Genomic DNA, 23,439 nt, shown 5'->3' with positions numbered 1-23,439 from the left:
TTTACAGCTGCTCTGGATTACTGTAGAGATCATCCGGGAAGAGAGTGTAGGCAGCATTCTCCACAGAAAGAACTCTGTAGAGAGCCCTCTCACACATGACCTTCATACTCTCCAGACCATACTTGAAAGCAGCTGCAAACACAGCATTGCAATGAAGTGGAGGTCTGGTTCCTTCTGATTATAAATGAAGCCAATAACTGCCTTAAAGACTTGCGGCATAGGTCAATGGTCTCAGCACCAATGGTCTCTCCTCCATGTCATATTAAAACATGGTTCTGAAAACTGGAGAGCAAGCTGTTAAGATGACTGTGAACTGCCGGGCGGTGGTGGCGCACGCCTTTAATCCCAGCACTCGGGAGGCAGAGGCAGGCGGATCTCTGTGAGTTCGAGACCAGCCTGGTCTACAAGAGCTAGTTCCAGGACAGGCTCCAAAACCACAGAGAAACCCTGTCTCGAAAAACCAAAAAAAAAAAAAAAAAAAAAAAAAAAAAAAAAAAAAAAGATGACTGTTAACTTGGAATTCCTGCACAGCTACCACCACACAGCAGTCTGTGAAGTGGGAATTCTCCCACAGCTCTCCTAGCACATTGGACAATGTGCATCTTGAAACCTTAATCTCTGGCTGTTTGCTTTCCTCAAAGATTCTGTAGGAGTCTGGGATCAGAATACCTATGAAGGGGAGAATGAGCTCACCTTCAGGGAGAAGCGAATATGCATGGTGTATAGAAAATCTTGAAGGATGAACATTTTGTAACCCCTTTCATAACCTGGCAGGAACCTGAAAGATTTTAGACTTGGCACAATTTCACGACTTTCTCCTTCGGAGTTGATGATCCAAAACTTGAATTATGTCATAATGGGACTCTTTGGAGAGCTGAGTAACTCTGGGTTAACTGACAGGTAATTTGAGCTTTCTTCATCGAAACCCTTTGGGTAAACTCTCAAACACCACTTGTCATTGTCTCCTCTTGAGAAAGTTGGGCTTCTAATGCTGTCCTTCATTTGCTCCAGAATAAAATAGAAGTTGTGAATGGAACACATGCAGGAGAAATTCTGGATGTTGAACATTTTGTAGTCTCAGCTCTGGGCTATGGCATCCTGTGACATTTCTCCTCGTATTTGGAGAAGCCAAGATTGAATATTTGTCTCAGAAAACACAGTTAGTAGCTGATGAGAATTTCAAAGTTCTAGGTGAAGCTGTTTCAAACATTGAAGGAAATACTCAGACTCAGACAGTACAAGAGGAAAGTGAGGAGGAAGTGGTTGATGAAGCAGGTGTCGAAGTTAAGGACATAGAATTTGTTATGTCACAGGCGAATGTGTCCAGAGCAAAGGTAGTGAGCCCTGAAAAACAACAGTAATGATATTGTAAATGTTATTATGGAATGAACAATGTAACTATTTGACAGCGAGGACAACCCCTGTCCCCTCCCCCTTTTTTGGTGTTTCAAAGGTGGAACTACAGCTTGGTTTGAAATTTGAACAATTTTTTTTTCCATTTTTTTTTTATTGAGAAAAGGAGAAAAAAAAAACAAGTTTCCACCTCCTCCAAACCTCCCATTTCCCTCCCCCTCCTCCCACCCTACGCCCCCTCCTCCCACCCTTCTCCCCCTCCCCCCACTCCTTTCCCCCTCCCTCTCCAGTCCAAAGAGCAGTCAGGGTTTTCTGCCCTATGGTAAGACCTAGGACCTCCCCCCTCCGTCCATATCTAGGAAGGTGAACATCCAAACTGGCTAGGCTCCCACAAAGCCATCACATTACATAAGATCAAACCACCGTGCCATTGTCCTTTGCGTCTCATCAGCCCTCATTGTTCGCCATGTTCAGAGGGTCCAGTTTTATCCCATGCTTTTTCAGTCACAGTCCAGCTGGTCTTGGTGAGCTCTCAATAGATCAGCTCCACTGTCTCAGTGGGTGGGTGCATGCCTCGTGGTCCCGATTTCTTTGCTCATGTTCTCCCTCCTTCTGCTCCTCATTGGGACCTTGGTAGCTCAGTCCAGGGCTCCAGTGTGGGTCTCTGTCTCTATCTCCATCCATCACAAGATGAAGGTTCTATGATGATATGCAAGATATTCGTCAGTTTTGCTCTAGGATAGGGTCATTTCAGGTTCCCTGTCCTCAACTGCCCAGGAACTAACTGGTGACCTCGGCTTGGGCACCTGGGAGCCCCTCTAGGGTCAGGTCTCTTTCCAATCCTAAAGTGGCTCCCTTAACTAAGAATTGTGGTTCCATGCTCCCCTGTCCAACCTTCCTTTATCCCAATCCTCCTGTTTTCCCAAGGCCCGACCTCCTTCCCTTCTAACTTTTTCACTCCCCATCTCCCCTTACCCCCATCCTACCCCACCCCCAAGATCCCAATTTTCTCCACGGCAATTTTGTCTACTTCCCTTAGCCAAGAGGATAACTATATGTTTTTCCTTGGGTTCCCCTTCTTACTTAGCTTCTTTAGGTTCACCTATTGTAGACTCCGTGACCCTTATTTATGGCTAGAAACCAATTATGAGTGAGTATATCCCAAGTTCATCTTTTTGGGTCTGGGATACCTCACTCAGGATAGTGTTTTCTATTTCCATCCATCTGCATGCAAAATTTGAGAAGTCATTGTTTTTTACCGCAGCGTAGTACTCTAATTTGTAGATATTCCATACTTTCTTCATCCATTCTTCCATTGAAGGGCATCTAGGTTGTTTCCAGGTTCTGGCTATTACAAATAATACTGCTATGAACATAGTTGAACAAATGCTTTTGTCATATGATAGGGCATTTCTTGGGTATATTCCCAAGAGTGGTATTGCTGGGTCCAGGGGGAGGTTGATCCCGAATTTCCTGAGAAACCGAAACACTGACTTCCATAGTTGTTGCACAAGATTGCATTCCCACCAGCAATGGATGAGGGTACCCGTTCCTCCACAGCCTCTCCAGCAAAGGTTATCCTTGGTGTTTTTGACTTTAGCCATTCTGACAGGTGTAAGATGATATCTCAAAGTTGTTTTGATTTGCATTTCCCTGGTTGCTAAGGAGGTTGAGCATGACCTTAAGTGTCTTTTGGCCATTTGAACTTCTTCTGTTGAGAATTCTCTGTTCAGATCATTGCCCCATTTTTTAATTGGGTTAATTAGCATTTTAAAGTCTAGTTTCTTGAGTTCTCTATATATTTTGGAGATCAGACCTTTGTCTGTTGCGGGGTTGGTGAAGATCTTCTCCCAGTCAGTAGGTTGCCTTTGTGTCTTAGTGACAGTGTCCTTTGCTTTACAGAAGCTTCTCAGTTTTAGTAGGTCCCATTTATTCAATGTTGCCCTTAATGTCTGTACTTCTGGGGTTATACATAGGAAGCAATCTCCTGTGCCCATCTGTTGTAGGGTATTTCCCACTTTCTCTTCTATCCTTTTCAGTGTGTTCGGGCTGATATTGAGGTCTTTAATCCATTTGGACTTGAGTTTTGTGCACGGTGAAAGATGTGGGTCTATTTTAATTCTTCTACAGGTTGACATCCAGTTGTGCCAGCACCATTTGTTGAAGATGCTTTCTTTCTTCCATTGTATACTTTTTTATCAAAAATGAGGTGTTCATAGGTTTGTGGGTTAAAATCCGAGTCTTCTATATGATTCCATTGGTAGACTTCTCTGTTTTAATGCCAGTACCACACTGTTTTCATTACTGTAGCTCTGTAATAGAGTTTGAAGTCAGGGATGGTAATGCCTCCAGAAGATCCTTTATTGTATAGGATTGTTTTGGCTATCCTGGGATTTTTGTTTTTCCATATAAAGTTGATTATTGTCCTCTCCAGATCTGTGAAGAATTTTGATGGGATCTTGATGGGGATTGCAATGAATATATAAATTGCCTTAGGTAGAATTGCCATTTTTACTATGTTGATCCTCCCAATCCAAGAGCAAGGGAGATCCATCCATTTTTTGGTATCCTCTTCAATTTCTTTCTTCAATGCCTTAAAGTTCTTGTCAAATAGATCTTTCACTTCCTTGGTTAGATGTACCCCAAGATATTTTATGCTGTTTGTGGCTATCGTGAATGGTGAAGCTTCTCTGATTTCCCTCTCTGCTTCCATATCCTTTGTGTATAAGAGGGCGACTGATTTTTTGGAGTTGATCTTGTATCCTGCCACATTACTAAAGGTGTTTATCAGCTGTAAAAGTTCTTTGGTGGAGTTTTGGGGGTCGCTTATGTACACTATCATATCATCTGCGAATAACGAAAGTTTAACTTCTTCCTTTCCAATTCGAATCCCCTTGATCCCATTATGTTGTCTTATTGCTATTGCTAGAACTTCAAGCACTATATTGAAGAGGTATGGCGAGAGTGGACAGCCTTGTCGTGTTCCTGAATTAAGCGGGATGGCTCTGAATTTCTCACCGTTTAATTTGATGTTAGCTGTCGGCTTGCTGTAAATAGCTTTTATTATATTTAGGAATGACCCTTGTATCCCTAATCTCTCCAAGACTTTTAACATAAATGGATGTTGAATTTTGTTGAATGCTTTTTCAGCAACTAATGAGATGATCATATAGTTATTTTCTTTCAGTTTATTTATATGCTGGATTATATTGATAGATTTTCATATGTTGAACCAGCCCTGCATCTCAGGAATGAAGCCTACTTGATCATAATGGATAATATTTCGGATGTGTTCTTGGATTCGGTTTGGCAGTATTTTGTTGAGGATTTTTGCGTCGATGTTCATGAGTGAGATTGGCCTGTTATTCTCTTTCCTGGTTGAGTCTTTGTGTGGTTTTGGTATCAGAGTAACTGTAGCTTCATAAAAGGAATTAGGTAATGACCCTTCTGTTTCTATATTGTGGAATACATTAAGGAGTATAGGTATTAGCTCTTTTTGGAAGTTCTGGTAGAATTCTGCATTGAAACCCTCTGGTCCTGGGATTTTTTTGGTAGGGAGGTTTTTGATAACAGCTTCTAATTCTTCGCGACCAACAGGTCTGTTTAGATTGTTCACCTGGTCCTGGTTTAACTTTGGTAAATGGTATTTATCTAAAAAAGTGTCCATTTCTTTTACATTTTCCGGTTTTGTGTTATACAGGCTTTTGTAATAAGATCTGATGATTCTCTGAATTTCCTCTGTGTCTGTGGTTATGTCCCCTTTTCATTTCTGATCTTATTAGTTTGCGTATTCTCTCTCTGTCGTTTGATTAGTTTGGATAGGGGTTTATCAATCTTGTTGATTTTCTCCAGGAACCAGCTTTTTGTTTCATTGATTCTTTGGATTGTTTTCTGTGTTTCTATTTTGTTGATTTCAGCCCTCAGTTTGATTATTTCCAATCTTCTACTCCTCCTAGGTAAGTCTGCTTCTTTTTTTTTCTAGAGCTTTCAGGTGGGCTGTTAAGTCTTCCATATGTGCTTTTTCTGTTTTCTTTAAGTGGACACTTAGTGCAATGAACTTTCCTCTTAGGACTGCTTTCATAGTGTCCCATAAGTTCGAGTATGTTGTTTCTTTATTTTCATTGAATTCAAGGAAGACTTTAATTTCTTTCTTTATTTCTTCCTTAATCCAGGTATGGTTCAGTAGTTGACTGTTCAGTTTCCATGAGTTTGTAGGCTTTCTGGGGGTAGCATTGTTGTTGAATTCTAACTTTAATCCATGGTGATCTGATAAGATGCAGGTGGTTACTAATATTTTTTTGTAACTCTGTAAGTTAGCTTTGCTACCGAGTATGTGGTCAATTTTCGAGAAGGTTCCATGAGCTGCAGAGAAGAAGGTATATTCTTTCCTCTTTGGGTGGAATAATCTATAGATGTCTGTTAAGTCCATTTGCTTCATTACCTCCATTAATTCTCTAATTTCTCTGTTAGGTTTCTGTTTGATTGACCTGTCCATTGGTGAGAGAGGAGTGTTGAAGTCTCCTACTATTAGTGTGTGTGGTTTGATTGCTGCCTTGAGTTTTAGTAATGTTTCTTTTACATACGTGGGCGCTTTTATATTAGGGGCGTAGATATTCAGGATTGAGACTTCATCCTTATGAATTGTTCCTGTTATGAGTATAAAATGCCCCTCTACATCTCTTCTGATTGATTTAAGTTTGAAGTCAACTTGGTTAGAAATTAATATCGCCACACCTGCTTGTTTCTTAGGTCCATTTGCTTGATAAGCCTTTTCCCGGCCCTTTACTCTGAGTAGGTGCCTGTCTTTGTGGTTGAGGTGTGTTTCTTGTAGACAGCAGAATGTTGGATCCTGTTTTCGTATCCAATCTCTTAGCCTGTGCCTTTTTATAGGTGAGTTGAGCCCATTGACATTAAGTGATATTAATGACCAGTGGTTGTTAAGTCCGGTAACTTTTTTAGTAGTAGGGTTTGTGTGTTTCCCTTCTTTGAGTTGCACTGGTGAAAGGTCTCTAGATGACTGAGTTATTGTGGGCATTGTTGGACTCCTTGGTTAGTGATTTTCCTTCTATAATTTTCTGTAAGGCTAGATTTGTGGCTACGTATTGTTTAAATTTGTTTTTATCCTGGAAAATTTTGTTTTCTCCATTTATAGTGAATGAAAGTTTGGCTGGATATAGTAGTCTGGGCTTGCATCCGTGGTCTCTTAGTTTTTGGAGTACATCTATCCAGGATCTTCTGGCTTTCATGGTTTCCATAGAGAAGTCAGGTGTAAGTCTGATAGGTTTACCTTTATAAGTAACTTGGCCTTTTTCCTTTGCGGCTCTTAATATTCTTTCTTTTTCTGTATATTTTGTGTTTTGATTATTATATGGCGAGGGTATGTTTTTTTTTTTTTTTTGATCCAGCCTATTCGGTGTTCTGTATGCTTCTTGAACCTTCATAGGTACCTCTTTCTTCAGATTGGGAAAGTTTTCTTCTATAATTTTATTAAGTATATTTTCTGTACCGTTGAGCTGCACTTCTTCTCCTTCTTCTACTCCAATTATTCTTAGCTTTGGTCTTTTTATTGTGTCCCAAATTTCCTGAATGTTTTGTGATGAGAATTTTTTGGTTTTGCTGTTTTCTTTGATCAGTGTGTTTATTTTCTCTATGGTATCTTCAGTGTCTGATATTCTCTCTTCTATCTCTTGTAATCTGTTGTTAGTACTTGTCTCTGTCGTTCCTGTTCGTTTACCCAGATTTTCCTTCTCCATTCTTCCCTCGGTTTGTGCTTTCTTCATTGCTTCCATTTCATTCTTCATGTCTTGAACCGCTTCCCTAACCTGTTTGATTGCTTTTTCTTGTTTCTCTTGGTTTTCTTGCGTGTCTTTGAGCGATTTATTCATTTCCTCTACCTTTTTGTTTGTAATCTCTAATTGTTTATGGCAGTTTTTCACCTCCTGTTTAAGGTCCTCTATTATTTTCACATAGTTCACTTTTGAGTCGATTTCTTCAATTTCTTCAGGAGTAGGGTGTACAATTCTTCTTATTTCGGGATCCCTGGGTTCTGGTGGTGTCATGTTGCTTTTCAGGTTGTTGGAGGAATTCTTGCATTGGCGCCTTCCCATCTCTTCCTTCAAATGGAGCCAGGAGAGGCCTGGTCTCTTGGTCCAGTCTTTGCTGTGATTGACTTTCAGGGTATATCTCTTCAGTGTAGAAGCAGGAACTGTTCCCGTCCCGATGGGATTCCTCAGCAACTAAACAGGGCAGCCGGTAGCCCAATGATCCAGGGCCAACAGGATGAATGGAGAAGGGGGGTTGGTATCCAGGAGCACGCAGGAAGCCTGGCGCCAGAGGTGAAGGTGCCCAGCTCCCTTACAGGGGACCCTGAGGCCTGCCCGGTAGGCAGGCACTCACCACTCTGGGTGGGTCACTTTAGTTTAGGAGCTTAAAACTGTACTTGAGCACTGGACCTAGCATACAGCAGGGGAGTGTTTGGGAGGGGTGCTGGGGGTGCTGGGTCGTGTGAAAGAAAGACAGCCCTGCAGAAGGAGCTGGGGGAGGGGGGGTTGTGCTCTCTTCCAGGACAGTCTGCCCCTGGATAGCACACACTCACCCGTCCTGATGGGATTCCTCAGCCGGGACAGAGAAATCTTAAGGATAGATTGGGCATGTCGGTGACAACATATTTTTACTGCATGGACATGACGTAGCCATTGCACACCTGGACGCATTGGGGCTGACTCAAGAGTACAAGTCCTGCTCAAGATTAAGTCAGTCAGCCCAAATGCCAACAAGGCCAATGGACAGTCTCACAAAGTCCCAGATCTAGCTGAGAATCTATTGACTATTGACGGCTCTGGGAAAGAGTCAGTTTTCCTCATGGATGTATTCCATGAGTGACTATCCATGCTCAAGTCGCTGGTCACACTCCTGTGCACATATAAGCAAGAGAGAAGAGAGGGAGAGAGAGCAGCTGATAGGAAAACTATATAAAAGGGGTGGTGGGACAGGCACTGGAATGATGAAGATGGGGTAAATTATACTAAGATGCATATGCATGTATCAAATAAGCAACTAAAATGTATCCTAAATATATTTAAATAGATATTAAATACCAATTATCAGCAAATGTTTATCTTAGGAAAAGTTTTCGGTCCCTGGAGAAATGAGAAATACAATATGTGTGACCCTTTACTGATTGAAGGTTTCCATATGAGGTAGAAGATATAAGTACAAAATTATATCTGGACACACAGAATTGTACCTGTTTGGGCAGGGCACAGAAAGTCAGTCCTTTCTGGGGTCAATGGAAGTAAATTCCCAACTTTTGTTTTCTTCTCTCACTCTTTGGCCTAATCAAGTCACCATCAAGAGCTTCTTAGTCTACTAACCATTGCTTTCACCGAGACTCACAAAACATATGAAATGTTGCAGAGTAACTTACCATTCAAAAGAAGTGCAGTTTGACACTCTAGATAGGGCTCCACAATTTAAGTGCATCAGAAAGTTGCATAAACAACGCCTAGGGGAGAGGAAAATAAGAACAGAATGAGACTGGAAAAACAAAATTAAACAAAAACACATTTCTTTGGATAAGGGAGAAGGCAAAATTTGGATATCCAGGCTTGGAGCCACTGCTGCTGCTTCAGGATGAGGAAGGGAACAGGGGACTTTACACCTCAGTGCTAGTATGCCATGCCTCCAAGCTTGAGAAACAGTATCAATAGCTGATTTCCTTTGAGTATTCACTCAACTCAACTCAAGGGGCAAGAGGGGAAAGAGGTACATAGAGATTTTGGCAGACATAGAATTTAACCCCACCTGATTAGAGACAAACACTTCAAAGTTTCAAAACAGCCCCAAAGGAAGAACAATGTCACTTACTTCTCACAAAAATAAAAAAAAAAAGAAAACTTTGATGGCACTGATGACTTCATTATCCCCAAGATTTCAAAACAGCATCTATGAAAGAGGGGTAGGAAGTAAAAGTCACGGGGAAGATATTTTTAAATTTGTGTTAAAAATAGATCAAAGTTGCCAAGAAAGAGAAAGTAGACAACACCAGGATGAACACCCAGATACTGGGTAATCAGTGGACTTGGATTTTCTTTTAACTCTATCAACAATACCATGCTTTGATCCTATGTTGACCAAGAAAGAGTAGTGTTGGAAGAGAATTTGAAGAAAGAATAATATTAAAATTTGTAAACCTATCTTGATACAACCTGAAACAAAATATTATTACTATTTATTGGCTTTCTTTTGTTAGTTACTTAATATCTCATCACTGATCTTATGATAATCAAGAAGTTTATTAAAGAAGAATTTTATAACTTGTGTAATTTCAGTAGCAATATTAATAAATTCTGTCACTGATGGTACCACTGCCTTATCTTTATCCTGCCTTGGTTTGTGGGAGACACATTAATAATGTATTGGGACCGTTAGTTATGGTGCTAGCCATGTCGTTCTCGGTACATATTTTCATTCTATTTTTTGTCTGCAATCAGTTCTGAGAGTTTATCAGGTTGTGTACTTCCATAAAATTCTACCTAAACTGCTCTCCTTCCAAAATTTAATCCCACATACTACCTGCTCTTGTCTGTTGTGTCTTACCTAACCACACTCACTTCAGAACTCATCGCTCCAGACTTTCTCTTTCCCCAACATTCCATTTACTGACACACTCCTGGGAGAACTTGAGCCTGATTTTAAGGCTAGATGAGAGATACATGCTCACTTACAAGCTTTGAGGATAGAACTTTGACTCACAACAAAGCTTCTTGCATCAATGTAATGGTTGATGCACATGCTCAGACTAAGATGACCAGGACTATCTCTTGAACTTTTCAAATTGGAGGTTAATAAACTCATCCATTCTGATCCTTATAAGATGACATTATAGAAGTTGGAGAAAACTAAGATAATCCTGCAAAGAAATAGGCCTAGCCTAAGCTGGAGAGACAAGTCTGAACAAAATGAGGACAATGCCTCCATTTGCATCTTAAGACATACTCATCTCTGCTCTTTAGAGTGAAACATGCATACAACAAACTGACAAGCAGAACACTCCATGCCAATCATTTGTCTCTTGCTCACCACCAGTAAGGCAGAGCTGTTGGAGAAAATGCTTATTTATATCTGTGCCTCAACACTTGACAAAGCATCATCTTGGTTGTTTAATAAATATTTGTCAAACAAGAGAATAGAGATGAGTCTTGTTTATCAGGCATGTAGCTATAGAGTACTGATATCTACTGTAATAGTTTCAGGTGACTGACAGGTTGTAAATGTGGCAGCAGATTGAGTCTTTCTTTTCAAAATAATTTCTCCAGTTGCATTCTATTGTGTATTCTACACATACACACACAGACAACACACACACACACACACATACACACTCATACACACATACACACACAACATACACAGATACATATACACACGCACACTTCTACTCCCAGTGTTTCCTCTACCTGCTGCCTCCTCCTTGGTCTTTTCAGAAAACTTTCTGTAAAGCTCCGTTCAAATAGCAAATTTGCCAACTACTTCAGGATGCAACTCCTTTTAGACCTTGGGAGACATCTCTTTATCTCAACTGTAAGAGCAGATGTCATTTTATTTATTTCATTATGTAAGAATCATTTATTTTCAAATCCACCTGTGCCGTTCCCAGAGGTTTTATATTAAAGGAATACCTTTTTGATTCAGATACGTGTTCTCAGCTTCTGCCAGCTATGGGCAAACAGTTAATACTCAACAAGTACTTGAAAAGAAATCATTCTAGAAATAGTTTTGCCCAAGTCCAAATTGAATACATTACACAGTACGTATTATTCTATCACTTTTATAGGTGAGATGTGATATTATTTTCATTTTGGTAAAAAGAATTTTCTTGATTATAGCAGTGAATCCTCAAACAGCCCATTTCCTGGCAGAAAATAGAAAAGCTTATACATATACACACATAGATAAATCATGCTAATTTCAATGTATTAAATTCTCATGGCTCATCTCAGGAAGCAATCATTTTATTTCTCCCATGGGCCAAATCCAACTTGAAATCTTCATAAAAATAGAAGACACTGTCTTTTAAACTCTGCAATCCATACCTTTCAGGTGAATATTTTCTATGAGGGAGTAATTGTGCTAGGAACTTTGATAATTTGTACCATAATCCTCAACACTATTCTCTGAAATGTACCTTAGAGCAGTGGGTGTAACTCACCAATAGACCACTTGCTTTGAATGCACAAATGTGTTGGTAGTATTTCTGGATATGCTAAATAAATAAATAAATAAATAAATAATTTCTATGAATGAAAGAACACATATTTGAAATGTATTCCCTAACTTAAATTTTTTAACTGAATGAAATTCAATTTAATTATTTGTGAGCACATAGACAGTATCAAAGTGTCTGCAAAAAAAAAAATCAGAGCAATAAACTTGGGTAAGGGTTAAACAAGGTCTGTGTTCAATTGAGCAAAGCTTTTGAAAGAGTCATGCCAAGTAATGACCTTCCTTAATTAGCTCTGCCAATCCTTGTCAATACTCTAGAGCAAGGACTTAAAGTAGCTACTTAAATAGCAATTATTCAGAAATAGAAAGCAAACAAGAGGGACAAGGCAAATGTCCCGTTTAACTTACCACAGCACGGAGAAGTATTTGTTAATGGAGACAGAGATTGGAACTGGCCCCTTAAGTCAAATATGGCTAACTAGCTGAAATGTACTTACTTGTTCCTTGTTTCTCCTTTTGATCTAAATATTCTTTTTGGCTCTTCCTTTTATGTCTATCTTACAAGTATGAAATTTCAGCACATTGATAGTATTTAATTACTTCTAAACTTGCCTTTCTATGGCCACTCTTTCAGTGGAATTTGTTCTTTCTCTTCATTATGTTGATTGTTTTTCTTGATGTGAGATCCTTAAAGGATCATGTATAAAATCAAAACTAAGAACAAACAGAAAAGCTGAGAAGGAATATAGTAACGAATAAAAACCCAAAGAAGAAATAAAAAAAGAATGCAAAATCAAATATAAACTAAAATAAATACAAAAAATTATAATTGAAAGATGGACTGGGGGTGGTGTAGAAATCTCCAGTTCCTCCTATCTGTTGTGCTTGGAGCTCAAATAAACACACTTGACCACAGGCTGTGCCGACTGAGCTAGACTGCCCGTGACTTTCAAGGTGGCAACAAGTATTGGGGTAGTCCTGGAACTCTGCTGCCCCTTGTTAGTATTCCCCTCCCTGTAGAGCTACATGGGTTAGAAGCAAATGCAGGTGGAGCAGTTTGTTTCTCACCTAATTATTTAAGGCAGAAAAATGGGCAAACGTGTGTTTTCTCTGCAGATGATTGTATTCTGCACTTGAGGAATGTGGCAAATGCTGGCAGTCCTGTGTGCTCTTCTCTTGTGCTGACACTCTGTGCATTTTGCATTCTGGTGGTTTCCAGTCTGTGTGCCTAGGCTTAAAGAAGATGCCAAAGATGTAGAAATGGGAGGAAGATCATGAACATGGGATAGAATCCTCTTACCACATACCCCAGCAGAATAGGGTTTCCAGGAACTCAGAATTCCACTTCCCTTTATCCTCTTACCTTCAGAGCCTCTGTGAAACCAAATGTGACTAGCGTTGCTCAAAGCCACAGAGGCCTGATTTGCTGAACTGCTGAACCTGGAGGCAATGCCCTCTATTCAACCTTCTGCTTCTATTTGTTTGAAAGTCTCAGTGAGTTTGAATCATGCCAGAACTGTCTCCCATCTTTGGTCAATGTACCAGGGTATACACAGAGATTCTCTAATATTCTTAGTACAGCTTCAGGAATATTCCTTTTATTTCTTGCTTTGTAATTCACCAAAATCTCTGCATTTTATGAAGTTTATTTTCCAGTGTTTACCAACATTCACCTCTGTACACACTACTCATGCATTGCTTTTCAAGTACCCCATGGAAGAGAAGACTGATGCTATGTGACTCTCTTCTACCATTTTTTCATCTCTTGGTATTATTTTTAAGCTTATTTTTTCCAAGTGAAGCACATGGAAAAAAAAAGATGCATCCCAAGAGTAAGAATTCAACCTCATCCTGCTATCCTATTCAAGATTGTTCTTATGAGGGACTGGTGAGCTAGAATCCAGGTGATGGAAGACCAAGGAGGCATTTAGTATAATGTAGAACAAATCTAAAGCAAGCATGCCTCATCTAGGATAACTGAGGGCAAAAGGCACTAAAGGCCACACTCAAACTGATCTTTTTTAGTAAATAACCAGTAATTTCCATTATAATCTTTTCCCTGCATATTATTTCCTGTGTCAGACTATCACTTAAGCCAGATCATGGTATATCTAAAAGGAAATTACAGTCTAAATCATTGCCCCCTTGTATTCCTTTTCCTGGCCCAAGGCTTCAGATAGAGTGTGGAAGGTGCCCATACAAATATAATAAAAATTACTAGAGTTTACTTTATGCCTTTACTCTGATCTAGTAAGATGGAAAAAACATATAGCCATTAGTCATCAAATATAAGTAGATAGTTATGATGATTCTACATGCAAATTAAATGTTTTTATTTTTTTACATGTAAGAGTAAATTATATCATCTATACTAATAATTATTTTTTTCTTTACCTAAAATCATGCTATATCTCAAGTAAAAACTACCATATCAAAAGAGATATGGAAGGGACAGAAAGTGGGATTTCATTTTCCTGTCTCAAAGAGCTCTCTGGGTTCATTTTATAGTTACTGTACAAGACACCTCTAGAGCCAAGATCATTAGGTGGCAAACTGCATGGGGCTTGTTCCTTAAGTCGGGAATGGTCCCATTGAGTGATAAACACACCAAAGCTCCATTCAAGCACAGTGCAGCGAGCTCATCTGACTCTGCTTTTAGAGAAAACGATTCAAACACTTATTTTAACCAGGGACTCAGGAAAAGTTTCGGAAGCAGATTGCACAGTTGCAGCCTTCCAACATTGGTGGGATTTTAAGATGCAAGAAAAAAAAATGGTGATAATTGGGTATGGGGAAAAGGGAGTGGAAAGAAATAAAAGCAAAAGACATGTAAGTGCATTCATTACAGAATCCAGGGCATGAGGAGGAGGAAAGGCCTTTGTAGTCAACAGCAGAGCAAATGCACTTTCGTTCCTGAACAATCCATCTGTTATTTCTAGAGTAAAGGAAGACCTCCGGTGTGGTGAGTGTCTCAGTCCCCTCTCACTCCTGGCCAATTGACCTTATTTCTGACTTCACCTGAACTAGGTAAACAGTTGCTTATAGGCGGGGCCATAGGAGGACCTCACTGCCCTGTACCCATTTTCTCCTTCACCCACTCTAAACACCTTTACATCTACCAGTGAGACTTCCAGTGCTCGGGAGTCAATGGCAAGGTGACAGCTCAATTCCATTTGACCTGGGAAGCAGATTACTGATGAAGTCATCAGGAGCAACTTTTGGTCCATGGAGAAGAGGGCATGCTATATGGACTCGCTGGTTCTTGCTTGTCTGCACGTAACACAATATTCAGGGTAAGAGCTCTACGTGTGGCATCCAACTGCCTTGAGATCACATGAAGTATCTATGTTGATCTACGCAGTGTAGCTTTTGATCTCCTTGGACGCACCTAAACCTTAGCATGGTGTCTGTTGTCTACAGTCTTGCTTTAGCATGCCTGACATTGCCTTTTCTCCTTCCTTTGATAAGCTAAAAGTCGCCTCTATTCTCTGTCTGTCTCCCACTTTCTCCACTGCATTATGAACAATATTCCATCAGATATCTATCTATTTATTTCAGATTTGAGGATAACATCAGAATGCTCCAAGCTTTCTACACGCCCCCAATCTTAGGATAATTTTGACTCTGCTTCTTTTTGTTCATCACACCTAATAACAACTGTTCATTCTGATTTTGGTGGGTATCTTTCAAAGTCTATCATCAATACACACTTACTATTTTGTAACAAGGTAGAAATTCCTACTTTGTTGTCATAGAGATACACTGTAACCATTTGACATTTCTACTGTCTGCACCCACAGCCTCATATTACACAAGATTTTCCTGGTGTTAGACAGATCTATGCATTTTTTGCGAACAACTGTATCAAGCAAACTTCGCCTTCCTAGACAGGATTCTCATGGTGAAAGCCTTTCCATATTATACTCGCAGCCATATGTTCTCCCACATAGGCCCTGATGTACCGCAGACACTTGAGAGGCTAGACACCACTGATTGAAGTTGCTTTTATTCAGTCAAATAATGACAGAGAAGTTATTACTTTTATAATCTTTTTTCAATTATCTTTTAAAAGTATTTAAACTGGAAATTAGGATAAAATTCCATCTATTCATTATAAACTTCAGAGATGTATAAATTATAACTCTATTTGGTGAAGATTTCAAACATTTTTTTTTACTATTTGTCACGTTCTCTTTCCATATAACTATCTCACCTGATGCAAATTAATAGGCTTCATTTATACGCCTTTGTATCAGTTCAGATAGTTTGAATGAGATTTACAATTCGCTTAAACCTGAATTTATATTGAACATTAAAATGTGGGATTTTTTTCCCTCCTCTATGTGTTCTTCCTTTAGGTACAGGTAGGAATCACTACAAGGTCTGTTAAGGATTAGATTCCCACTCTTAGGGTAGTTTTCTCTGGGTGTAGGGTATGGACATTTACATGTTCGCATTGTACTTAAGTTCCAGGCAGCTCAGATTTGAAGCAATGATTCCAAACCTCCCTGCTTCTTCTTCCAGCTTGCCCTTGCCAGCAGCATTGCCATCTGTACCTGCTCTCTGGTGGCATCCCCAGCTGCATGACACACCTGGGATGGAACAGGCAGTTGAGCATCTGACATGAAACTTTTCATTATTCATTTTGTGTTCTGGTTCTCCCCAGACTGACACACTTCAAAGGCATCAGCGATGCTGAGATTGGCACGATGAAAACTTTTTCTCCATTTTCATGTCAGACTAGCCATGTGTGTTTTCTGGTTTCCCTATAAGTCTCATAAATATAGATTAAGTAACTAGTCCTCAGAAGAAGAAAACATAGCTGCCACATTGCTCCCAACTAATTCATAGTTCCCAAATCAAAGCATGGAAACACCTCTCCTCAGGATCTCAGGGGATCTGTGTGCCATAAGAACTGCTGGTCAGGAATTTAGCCAGGGAGGGAAAAGTGAGAAAGTGGCTATTATTTTAGGGTCCAATTACTGAATGAAACATCTAAAACTACAACCAGCTAAGCAACTAAACATTCCCTCTATCCCATCTTTGCGTCATTCTTTCAGTATGTAAAATATGACCCAGGAAGAAATTAGCCCCACCGAAGTACCAGGTTTTATGTTATATGTTCACATGGCTCCATGATAGGTAACTGCTAATGTCATAGTCGTAACATGTAGACTGGAAACTTGCCTGTAAAATCTCAGAAGCAGTTTCTATTTCTTTTACATTCAGATTTTAAAAGAATAACACATCACACAGAGAGGAGTAACTCTTATGAAGCACCAATTATTCTATTTATTACATGATAACATCATCATAAGGATATGCAATAAAGAAAATAGAAAACAATTAGTATTTGTAACTTAGGTTTTCAATTTTTAGATTAATTTCTGAAAAAAAACTTAAAAAAATAAAATTCCAAATTTCATTTATTCTTTCTAAACTTTTTCCATTTCTTTTACATACCAACCATAGTTTCCCCTTTCTCCTCTTCTCCCGTTCCCTCCACCCACCTCCCTTTTACAACCCCCCATCCACTCCTTCTCTACTTCCATTCAGAAAGGGGCAGTCCCCCCCCCACCCCGAGCATCAACAAAGCATAACACATCAAGTTGAGCCAAGACTAAGCTCCTTCCCTTTATCGAGGTTGGTCAAAGCAACCCAGCACTGGAAATGGGTTCTGAAGGGCCATCTCAAGTGCTAGGGACAGGTCTTGGTCCTATTGCTAGGAGTGCAACAAACAGACCAAGCTACACAACTGTTACACACATTCATAGAGCCTAGGTTGGTCCCATGTAGGCTCCCTAGCTGTCCATCCAAAGTGAGTCACCTTCTAGGAGCTCATGTGAGCTGTCTCTGTGGGTTTCCCTGTCATGACTTTGACCCTCATTGCCTCATACAATCCTTCTTCTCTTCACCAGGACATTCAGAGCTCAGCCCAGGGCTTGGCTGTGGATCTCTACATCAGCTTCCATCAATTACTGGATAAATTCTCTCTGATCACAATTAGAGTTGTCACCAATCTGTACAGGAGACCAGGTCAGGCACACTCTCTACTATTGCTACGAGTCTTGGCTGTGATATTATACAACTTCTCTATTCTCTCTCTTTTGTAACTTCCTGGGTGACTGCTTCAATCTCTTTGCTTATGACCTATTCAAGAGCATATGTCAAGTACAGGCCGAGTTGAAGAGTGTTTTCATGGCACACTGAATAGGCAATGTGAGTTCTTGGTAAGCTGTGCAAATTTGCATGAGCACAGCATTTTAATCAATATAAATGGGCTCTTGGGCCCTGTGTATCATCAGTGAGTCAAAATGAGCAACCTTTGGCCAGATAGTCTGTTTCCTTGAACATAAGTTTTGGAGATACTGAATCAGGAGGACAAAGATTGAGACAGTTTAATTGTTTCTAAAGGACACTCTTTTTTTTTGGTTTTTCGAGACAGGGTTTCTCTGTGGTTTTGGAGCCTGTCCTGGAACTAGCTCTTGTAGACCAGGCTGGTCTCAAACTCAGAGAGATCCGCCTGCCTCTGCCTCCTGAGCGCTGTGATTAAAGGCGTGCGCCACCACCGCTAAAGGACACTCTTATCTGGAGGCTTTTGTTTTGCTGTATTACATACCAGATTTAAAAGGTATTGGCCTTGAGAAATAACTTAGTCAGTGTGCGTGCATGTGTGTGCACACATCCATGGAAGCTATAAGATAGTCTTAGGTATTATTTCTTGTGAATTTCTTTACTTTTTTTTTGGGAGGGGGTCCTCTCATTGGACCAGAAAGGACTCACTCAGCATGCTATGCTGGCTAGCTACTGAGCCACAAGAGACAATACACTTCCTTTATCTCCCTTTTCAGAATTCTGTTAAGTTAGAACCCATCACAGTGTGTTTCAGGGACGCTGGAGTTACCTCTTGTAGAGTCAAGAAAATCTGTACATTATGTTTTTTTACTCAATGTCCAGGAAGTGCTCAGTGTATCTATGTGGGAGACCAAGTCCTCTGTCTGTCATCACACAAAACAAAGAGAGTTACTGGCTTAGATAATCTCATTACAGTACTTTTTTTTCTGAGAGTAGAGAAATGGACTAGCAGTTAAGACCACAAGAACACATGCTATTTTCCTAGTGGACCTGAGATTGGTTCACAGTATCCATGTCAGCTGGTTAACACTGCCTTTAATTCCAGCTCCCTGAAAACACATGACTCCCGGGAAACATGAATGCCATTCTATACACATACACACATACATATGCCTATGAACCACACACACACAGGAACACACATGCAAACATCACACACACATGTACACACATATACATAGGCACACACACATACAGGCAAACACATACAAACAGACACACACAATTAAAAGACAATTCAAATATCTTTTAAAAAAATTTTATTAATTAAATTTATTCATTTGTTTTACACTCAGACCAAGGTTTTCCCTCCTTCCTCTCCTCCCATTCTCTCACTTACCTCTCTTATGCCCTACCTCCAATGCACACCTCATCTGTATCTGTTCAGAAAGGGACATGCCTTCCATTCATATCAACAAAGAATGACATAGCAAGTTGAGAGAAGACTAAGCTCTGCCCTTTGTATTAAGGCTTGGTAAGACAACTCGCCATGAGGAATAGGTTCCCAAAAGCCAGCCAAATCATCAGGAATAGGCCCTGCTTTCACTGGTAGGAGGTTCACAACTAGACCAAGCTACACAACTGTCATACACATAGAGTGCCTAAGTCTGTGCCATTCAGGTTTCCTAGCTGTCAGTCCTGTGACTGTGAACTCCTCTGAGCCCAGGTTAGTTATCTCTGTTGGTTGTCTTATGATGACTGTGAACCCTAGTATAATCCAACCCTGGAACAATCCTTTCTCCTTCTCTTCAATAGGTTCCCTGGAGCTTGGTTGTTTATCTTTACATCTGCTTCCATCTGTCACTGGACAAAGGCTCTCTGATGACAATTAGGGTAGTCATCAGTCTGACTGCAGGTCTTCAGGCTACCTATCTGCTATTGCTAGGAGTCTTAGCCAGGTTGATACTTGTAGATTTGTGAGAGTTTCCCTTGCACCATGCTTTTACCTGAAACTTATCCGCACTCCCCCCATCAAGACTTCTTTTCCATTACCTTCTCCATCCATACCATTCCCAGCCTGATCCTTCATGATTCCATCCTCACTCACATCCAGTTGACCTAAGAGATCTCTTCTATTTCCCTTTCAAAAGAAAATTTATGCATCCTTCTTTGTACCCTCATTGTTACTACTCTTCTTGGGGCTGTATATTGTAGCCTGGTAAACCTTTCATTTACAGCTAAAATCCACTTATGAGTGACTACATACCATGCTTGTCTTTCTATGACTGAGTTACCTCAGACAGAATGACTTTTTCTAGTTCCATCCATCTCCATCAAATTTCCTGTTGTCATTGTTTTTAAGAGTTGAGCCAAACTCCATTGTGTAAATGTACCATATTTTCTCCATCCATTCTTGAGGGACATCAATGTTGTTTCCAGGTTCTTGGCTATTAGGATTTAATGCTGATATGGACATAGTTTAGCAAGTGTCTTTGTGGTATCAAATATCTCTTTAAGAAAAAAAAGAAAATATTTCTTTAAAAACCTTTGATGTGTTCAATTTGAGCTCAGGTCCTCAAGCATAATAATGTTCTAGACAAACTCATCCATCACCGATATAGGGCCCCAACCCTCCAAATACTGTGTCAATCCATCTTACAGTGATGTAAGCTATAGACTTAATACCAGTGATGGCATAACTAAATTTAAGAATTTCTTTTCTTAAGTCACCTAACAACCAGAGATATGGCTGTGACTACGGGCTCCAACCTTCAACATCCTGACCCAGTTTCTCTCTCCTCTTAGCATTCCTTTCCCATCCCATTACTGCTTTGACTGCTCAGAGCTCGAAGTGCATCTGCTCTGCACTTTCCTACTTTACTCCTCACTCTTACACCCTGCTTCCAGCCATAATTATCCCTAATAGACCTTGTGGAGCTCCAACATTGAAAATATCCATTTCTCATTAATAGATTAAGCAAAAGTTGCTAAATAATGATGATGGCAATAATTATATAAAGAGTCTAAATACAAAATAAATTTTGAATCAGATTAGAATGCAGAGGAAAATTCAATTTTCCAATTTCCACTGCCAAGAAGAGAAACTACTGCCGGGTGGAATTCGATACAGGTCTGCTCGTAACTGAGCAGTGCGCCCAGTGTGCTATAACTAAAAATGAAACCAATACAGATGACCACCAAGTAACTAGGTACTCATTTTCCAGCCCCACCTTGGCATTTGTGCTCCTTGTCTCCGTAGCATCAACAAATTACCTACCTCTTATGATTGCATAAGCATATTAAATAGGTTTTTGTACAATTCTGTATTATTCTAATCCTGCAGCCTATTAATTTAAAGAATCTCTTATTGACTGTGCATTTATTACACGATAAAAAACTTCCTATTGTGGCATTGTGGTCTCAATCATCATTTCCAATTCATCCTTTACATGTCCTGGTGTATTCTGTATGCCAATAACACTGAACACCTTCCTGAAAAGCCAGCATACCATTAGTGTTTTGAGAGGTACAGGGAAGATATAACCAAGATTCATCTTTTAGCATGCCCAAGGTAGTTCTGATTGATAGAAATGGCACACAAAGAACACAGGGAAAAAGACTGACTCAGCAGTTAAACAGTAGACTGGTAACCACCCTCCCCCACTCCAGAGCTTCATTCCTCGGCCATGCTTTCTTGTTCAGTTCTCCTTGTTAATACCACAAAGGCCAGATGATATTAACTTCTGCTTAGAATGCATGCGTATCCTTTTGAAATGAATCTAAATCTACTGTGTTCTTACTCTGCACAGCACTCTTAAAGATTTGGTCTCAAGACTTTTTTATTTATTTATTTTTTTATTAATATTAAAAATTTCCACCTCCTCCCCTCCTCCCATTTCCCTCCTCTTCCCCCCATTCCCCCTTCTTTTCCCTCTCCAGTCCAAAGAGCAGTCAGGGTTCCCCGCCCTGTGGGAAGTTCAAGGTCCTCCCCACTCTATCCAGGTCCAGGAAAGTGAGCATCCAAACAGATTAGGCTCCCACAAAGCCAATACATGCAGTAGAATCAAAACCCAGTGCCATTATCCTTGGCTTCTCAGTCAGCACTCATTGTCAGCTGTGTTCAGAGAGTCTGGTTTGATCATAAGCTCCATCAGTCCCAGTCCAGCTGGCCTTGGTGAGCTGCCATTAGATCAGCCACACTGTCTCAGTGGGTGGATGCATCCCTGGCGGTCCTGACATCCTTGCTCATGTTCTCTGTCCTTCTGCTCCTCATTTGGACCTTGGGAGCTCAGTCCAGTGCTCCAATGTGGGTCTCTGTCTCTATCTCCATCCATCGCCAGATGAAGATTCTATGGTAATTGCTGGTGGGAATGCAAACTTGTGCAACCACTTTGGAAATCAGTGTGGCGGTTTCTCAGGAAATTTGGGATCATCCTACCCCAGGATCCAGCAATGCCACTCTTGGGAATATACCCAAGAGATGCCCTATCATACTACAGAAGCATTTGTTCAACTATGTTCATAGCAGTATTATTTGTAATAGCCAGAACCTGGAAACAACCTAGATGCCCCTCAATGAAAGAATGGATAAAGAAAGTGTGGAATATATACGCATTAGAGTCCTACTCAGCAGTAAAAAACAATGACATTTTGAATTTTACATGCAAATGGATGGAAATAGAAAACACTATCCTGAGTGAGGTAACCCAGACTTAAAAAGATGAATATGTTATGTAGTCATTCATTAGTGGATTCTAGCCATAAATAAAGAACATTGAGCCTATAATTCTATAATTCGTGATCCTAGAGAAGCTTAATAGGAAGATGAACCCAAAGAAAAACATATAGTTATCCTCCTGGATATTGGAAGTAGACAAGATTGCCAGGCAAAAACTGGGAGCTGGGGGTGGGGTGGGGTGGGGGTAAGGAGAGATGGGGAGAGAGAAGGGAGAAGGGGAGGATGGGGAGAGCTTGGGGAAATGGGATGATTGGTATGGAGGAAGGGTGGATATGGGAGCAGGGAAGTATATATCTTATTTAAGGGAGCCATTTTAGGGTTGGCAAGAGACCTGACTCTAGAGGGGTTCCCTGGGGTCCAAGGAGATGTCCCCAGCTTGTTCCTTGAACAGCTGAAGAGAGGGTGCCTGAACTGGCCCTATTGTATAACCACACTGATGAATTTCTTTCATATCACCATAGAACCTTCATATGGTGATGGTCTCAAGACTTTTAAACCTCACATTCTCCCTGGAAGAGAGGCAAGGCTTCAAGTCCTTAAGGGTAAGGGAGTCGGTATATTGTCTCAAGTCTTAAAATCCAGAGGTCACTAGTGTTTCCAGTATGCAATCGAATATGTCTCTTAATGACTGATGTTTTCTTTCACCACAAGGAATTGTGTCATTTCCTGAGATACACGAATAAAATCTTTGATTTTCATACCGAGAAGAAGTTAAACCCTTCATGAATCATTACTTTTTTTTTTGGTTTTTTTTTTTTTTTTTTTTTTTTTTTGGTTTTTTGAGACAGGGTTTCTCTGTGGCTTTGGAGCCTGTCCTGGCACTAGCTCTTGTAGACCAGGCTGGTCGCGAACTGAATCATTACTTTTATATCACAAATAAGATACACATTTTTATATCATATAAATAAGATACTCATTGTTTTGATGCACAAAACTCTCATGAGGTGAATAAAATAGGATTTAGTTGTCAAAATTTTTTTGTCTCAAACTTTATAGCAATAATCTCTGCAACCTTAATCTGTTCTGACACATCTCTGGGTATCAGCTGT

The 23,439-nt window shown here is 40.1% G+C and overlaps 1 long non-coding RNA gene across 1 annotated transcript in view; it reads right to left on the bottom strand.

Annotated features, from left to right (window-relative positions):
- Window positions 1-1,326: 1,326 nt before the first annotated feature.
- Window positions 1,327-23,439, bottom strand: part of LOC121461113 — a 121,217-nt gene continuing 99,104 nt past the window's right edge. The window contains exons 2-3 of the long non-coding RNA XR_005976158.1: window positions 8,780-8,857; window positions 1,327-1,344 (exon numbers count right to left, since the gene is read on the bottom strand). This is a non-coding gene — a long non-coding RNA (uncharacterized LOC121461113). The remainder of the gene's footprint in view (window positions 1,345-8,779; window positions 8,858-23,439) is intronic.

This window comes from Microtus oregoni, unplaced genomic scaffold, assembly GCF_018167655.1.
Source record: "Microtus oregoni isolate MIOR12 unplaced genomic scaffold, Mior012 000022F_ref0000154, whole genome shotgun sequence".
Lineage (NCBI taxonomy): Eukaryota > Metazoa > Chordata > Mammalia > Rodentia > Cricetidae > Microtus > Microtus oregoni.
This window is presented reverse-complemented; position numbering and strand designations above follow the sequence as displayed.